Below are 6000 nucleotides of genomic sequence, written 5' to 3' on the forward strand. Positions count from 1 at the left end.
CCAGTGACTGCTCCTTTATGCATTCACATAGGAGGAAAGGGATCCCTGAGAACGCCACCTTGTGCAGGGAGCCTTCTCCCCCACTGGATTATTTCTGATATAAGGGTTCTATCATACCCTGTCCCCAGACCTTGTGGGGCCCATGAGAAGTAGAGCAAAGGTTATAGAGCAGCCTTGAGCCTGAGGCTGCTCTAACTTACACTGAATGCTGGATAGACAAGATAGGTTTGCAAAGCCCAAAGGACTGTGGTAGGATTTATATAGCATGTGCATAGCTGAGAACAGAACTTGATCTGGGTGGAAAACAAGGGGAGATAGTGCTGAAGAATTTATTTAATCAGGTTAAACAAGCAAAGAAAGAACAAATCAGAGACACCCTGAGAGAGAGAGTGCACACCGTATGCTACTCTCTTTATAATAGCATTTTGCACAGACTCCCAGTTCTGCTGTCCACCCCGCAGCAAAAAGACAGGGAGTCTCCTTTTCATTTTACTGTAAATATCTATTCACTGCACCATGGGTCTGCATGTGCAAAAGTGAAGAAAACTGCACAGTAAATAGCAACAGGCTAGAAAATCTCTGGCAACAGCAGTGGCAGGATATATAGTGCTATGCATCTTCCTTGTGTTATTTACTATACTATGATTTGCCCTAGTGTGGACACAGTTAGACTGGTATAACGATGTAGAAAAATTAGTTGTATTCCAGTATAAGAATGCTTATATCAATATAAGTACATGTATACCAGTATAACTGCCTACACTAGCGAGGTTGTACCGCTGCAACTGTTATTTACTTATTTGTATTGTTGTAACCCCTAGTCATGAACCAGAACCCTATTGTACTAGGTGCTGTACAAACATTGAACAAAAATATAGACCCTGCCCCAAGGAGCTTACAATCTAAGTATAGCTGAAGTGGTACAACTTTTGTGTGTAGATGAGGTCTTAAAGTCGTCCCCAGTAATTTCTCCTTGAAGAAATGAATTGCAAACACAGGGCTCAGTTCAGTCAAAAGTATATGCCGATGAATGGTACCGGTGCTGCCTACAGGAAATCAGCCAAAATATGGTAGCTGCTGGATGATGAAGTGATTTATGTGGTTTACATACCAAACAAAGTAAGAGGGGGAAAAAACCCAGCTAATAAAACACCCATTTCCAAGGTGTCACAAGCTTTGCATTTTCAGGTGAGCCATTTCATTAATTATTTAGAACCAGCTATGCCGATGTTGTCAACGCGCTGATTCACCCTTTTCCATGTGAAACGCAACATTCTCTGCCAAAAGCACTGCACAAAATATCCCTGAACATGCCTATTTTTAGCTGGGAAAGTCAATATTAACTTTTTTTAAAACTCTTCCTTGGCAGATGGCTGTGCCCGATTGGGTGCCCTGCATGGTCATTGACAACCTGCTTCCTCTCTTTGACAGGTTGAACACAAGAATGACTAACACAGCTCTCAATTTATAGAAGTGGAGGTGGTTGGGGAAATAATTATCTTCAAATAATAATTTTACTGCAATGCCCCACTTTAGACCAGTATTCACACCAGGACTGACCTCCACCTCTTGATCCCGCAGCTTCACCCCCAATTAAGTTTTGGAGAGCCCCTTTCCTCCAATAACATTGTTTCTTCTACCCCTAGTTACGTATGTCCTTCCTGACCCCGCACCTGCGGTGGTGCTCCACAGGGTCCAGAATGAGTTGATACCATAGATCCAGGTGACTTCTGCCCAATTCCAGCCACATGGGGGATCTTCTCTGCACATGGACTTGGGGAAAATAATCTGTCCCTTTCATTCTTAAGTATCTGGCAGTCATTGAAAACACACGCTCAAGCTAGACATTAGCCAGAAAGAGTCAATTCTTGGTCATGTTGACGAGCCACATCTTTATTATGACTACAAGAGTGAAAAGTTCCCATGTATCAGCGTTTCTGCTAAACCTCGAGTTAAACCTTCTGACCTGTAGGCAGCCATTTACTCAATGTGAGGACAGTGGTGTCTGTGTAGGGAGCCCTTTATAACTGCCATCTGATAAAGTGAGCACATTTGTTTAAATCAATAGTAATTAATGTTCTTTTCTTCTTCCTTTTGTCTATTAGATACAACTCAGCTGGAATACAGCAAGAAAATGGATAAGGATTTTATTTTATTGAATGACTCTGAATGCAACAGTTAATTGTAGTACACCAACTGTCACAAAAAGGGGAGCTGAATGACCTGCGTACACTAGGATTAACTTGAATTTTCTTACCAGGCAAATGAGGTTAGGTCTTTAGAGAGAAAGCGCACGCTCGAGCAAAGTTAATGATCAGGGAAAGTTGGCTCTATTCAGGGATAAGTGTCAAGTTTGTGTCCTTTCCTATGGCATCTTACATTAGAGTCCGCGAGAGACTAGAGAGCACAATGGGCAGGAAGGAAAAAAGTGACACCGTGCTCTGCAATTTTATGAAGAGTGGAACACACTGGGCAGGTTTTGGATTACAACCACATCCATGGAAAGGGCATGCTTGTGTGCACCTGCACGCAAACTGAATTCTCTTTCCAAAGAAACTTAATATTAACTCTTCATGAAATATAAGGGTCTGTCTTCACCGCAGAGTTAATCCAGGCTCTTACATGGCTATTGCTCCTCACCTAGCTACTGCCCACACACTCAAGTCTCTCACAAGAGTTTAGTGGTACTTTCAAGTCAAGCTAGCTGTCCAGCTACTGGTATAGGCTAGAGTTCAGATGCCACTTTCACTCGGGCTAGTAATTCACGCGCTTTTCAGTAAGGACCCTGGCTAACTCGGAGTGCTACTAGTTCTCCAGTGCCTTCCTATAGTTCCCCTCATGCATCCAGAAGGGAAGACACGTTCTGAGAAAGAATCACAGAACAGCTCAGTTTACTGTAGCCCAGAGAACCATGGGACGTGCCCCCAGTAGTCCTACACCACAGGTGAGTGCCACAGCAGTCAGGACACAGTAACTCAGGTAGGACTTGGCCAGCCTGAGTGCTGATTGCCCGAGTTAGCTCCGTAGTGAAGACACAATGGGTTTGACTCTGTGCTCAGTTACTGGTGTAAATCAGGAATAACTCCCCACTGAAGTCAACCGAGTGAAGCCAGAGTGAGAGCACATTCACGTGAACTAATTATACTGAATCTTTCAATTTCTTTTTGTATTGTGGCAAAGTACCTTGTTCTCCTCAGCAGACTCAGTCCTTTTTAGCCATAGACACAGCAGCTTGGGCAAGGCAAATCCTCACAGGTAGCACAGGGTCCGGTTATTCCTTTCCCTGATCAGTCCCCTGTACTTGCTTTCCTTCCCTTCTAGGGAGGGAGTGCCATCTTCCTTCCTGGAAGGCGCCTGTGTCTTGCTGCCCTTAGCCTACTGGCAGCTTCTCTCCCCGCCCAGGTTTAAAAAGGTCTTCAGCAGTTGGACCTAATTAGCATGGAACTCAGAGTCAGAGTATGCAGCAGCAAGGACTAGCATAGGAGGGCATAGTGGGGAGCAGATGACCTTGGACTGCTGCTCTGTGTGCTCCCCAGGTACCTCTGGGAGCACAAATTCCTCCACAGTCATGATGCTGCCCTCTGTTACCACTAGGGCTCAGGAAGTCCTCCTCTAAACATGACATTCACAGCCCCAGTGTAGCCCTTCACCCCCCTGGCCTCACTGGAACATTGGTGCAATATTTACAGCGTGAGGGGCGTTGTGAGGTTTATTAATCTGTCTAAATTCCCTTTCACTATCCACCAGGTGTCTATTAAATGAAGTCACCAACATACCAATATTGCCAGCCATGAGTTTTGTTTCTTTGCACAATTCTAATAAGCAGGCAGAGGTATCTGCTTCTCCTGTGGCTGGATCCAGCGAGCATGGGAGCTGGCTGTTGCTCTGAAATACTAGAGCCCAGCCTCTGAAGTGGTAACATAATCCCACCATTCCAATGAAGGCGGAGCCTTTAAAAAAGGTTAATCCACAACAGATGGTGCGAAGCAACACAAAGCGCTGCTAACGACTATTGTGATGGGACTGAAGCTGTGAAGGTGGATGGTGCCAAGAATCAGCCAGCTGCGTGTGGCCAATGCCCTGGGACGGTGCCAAGAGAGATGTGGCAGGGATTTGAGACACAAATGCAGGGATCCCAGGGCACCCAGTGGTGCTCACCAAAAACAATTCTCTTTAAAGCCACATTTTTGTTTTTGTAGTGGTTTGGCACACCAAGGGGTGGAAGCAGACAAATGAGCAGCTGTTTTCAATGGGCAAGCCAGTGAAAGGAGAACACTTCCAAAAATATTAAAAGAAAACTGGTACAGGTGGTGGGACAAAAACCATCCCAACCTTGCCCTAGCTTTAGCTTCCCTGCTCAATAGCCAGGGAGAAGTTGGGTGAGGACCAGACATGGACTCACATAAGGGATCTTTAGTGACTGGCTTGGCCTTACCTAGATTAAATGAATGAAGAGAATTCTGTTTAGAAATGGGGCCTGAATCAGAACCTTGGATCTGAATAGCACCAAGTGTCCAAAGCTCAGATCACAACTTGGGCCCAGCTCTAGTTAAAATTCATTCTTCACTTCCCTGCTACTGCATTTGGGAGACCGCTCTTTGTGAAGGTCTCCTCCCTACATGTGCAAACGAGTGGAGACTTGGAAGGAGATTTCAGATATCCTAGGTTGAGAAAAGGGTAAAACCTCAGCACAGTGTGCAGTCAGACATAAATATACAGAGGCCACCTCTGAGTTTGTAACCCTTGTTCTCTCTATCCTATTGTTGGTGGTAATGATTTATATAGACCAGCATTTCCTATTTCACATTGATTTGGAGTCCCTTTAACTCCTTGTTTGTTTGCGGGGGGGGGGGGGGGGGGGGTTTGTACCAACTCTTCTCTTCCATCCCTCACAGTCTTGCTAGGTCAGCATTTATTGACCCACATGACTTTCTAGTTCAACTAAATTTAGGCCATGTGTACTGTCAAGGTTCCTTCACCACTCTGAACTCTATGGTACAGATGTGGGGACCTGCATGAAAACCCTCCTAAGCTTATTCTTACCAGCTTAGGTTAAAACTTCCCCAAGGTACAAACTATTTTACCTTTTGCCCTTGAACTTTATCGCTGCCACCACCAAATGTCTAGTAAGTATATAATTGGGAAAGAGCCTGCTTGGAAACATCTTTCCCCCCCAGAATCCTCCCACCCCTTACACCCCCTTTCCTGGGGAAGGCTTGATAAAAATCCTCACCAATTTGCATAGGTGAACACAGACCCAAACCCTTGGATCTTAAGAACAATGAAAAAGCAATCAGATTCTTAAAAGAAGAATTTTAATAGAAGAAAAAGTAAAAGAATCACCTCTGTAAAATCAGGATGGTAAATACCTTACAGGGTAATTAGATTCAAAACATAGAGAATCCCTCTAGGCAAAACCTTACGTTACAAAAAGACACCAAAATAGGAATCTACATTCCATTCAGCACAGCTTATTTTCTCCACCATTTAAAGAAATCAGAATCTAATGCATATCTAGCTAGATTACTTACTAAGTTCTAAGACTCCATTCCTGTTCTGTCCCCTGCAAAAGTATCACACAGACAGAAAGAGAGGCTTTGTTTCTCCCTCCCCCCAGCTTTTGAAAGTATCTTGTCTCCTCATTGGTCATTTTGGTCAGGTGCCAGCGAGGTTATCCTAGCTTCTTAACCCTTTACAGGTGAAAGGGTTTTTCCTCTGGCCAGGAGGGATTTTAAAGGTGTTTACCCTTCCCTTTATATTTATGACATGTACGCTGGGGAATTTGCCTCAATTTATGACCCTGGCGGCCATAGGCACAGCTGCATTGGTATAACCTCCGGTCCAGACAGGACAAAAGCACCATAAGCCATGATTTGCACCAGTGCAGCTTGTTTCCACCAATGCAAATAGTATAGATGAGCAAAATTGCTATCTGCTTGCACTGGTGTAGCTGGCTGTAATCAGGGTAAATCCTCAGTGTGAAGAAAGCCTAAGTTTCGT

General features: G+C 44.5%; 1 protein-coding gene across 1 annotated transcript in view; it reads left to right on the forward strand.

Annotated features, from left to right (window-relative positions):
- MAPK9 (mitogen-activated protein kinase 9) overlaps positions 1-4788 on the forward strand; it is a 107065-nt gene extending 102277 nt beyond the window's left edge. The window contains exon 13 of the transcript XR_012160203.1: positions 2106-4788. The gene's annotated coding sequence lies outside the window, so the exon portion shown is untranslated. The remainder of the gene's footprint in view (positions 1-2105) is intronic.
- Positions 4789-6000: the final 1212 nt, after the last annotated feature.

This window comes from Lepidochelys kempii, chromosome 8 (assembly GCF_965140265.1).
Source record: "Lepidochelys kempii isolate rLepKem1 chromosome 8, rLepKem1.hap2, whole genome shotgun sequence".
NCBI lineage: Eukaryota > Metazoa > Chordata > Testudines > Cheloniidae > Lepidochelys > Lepidochelys kempii.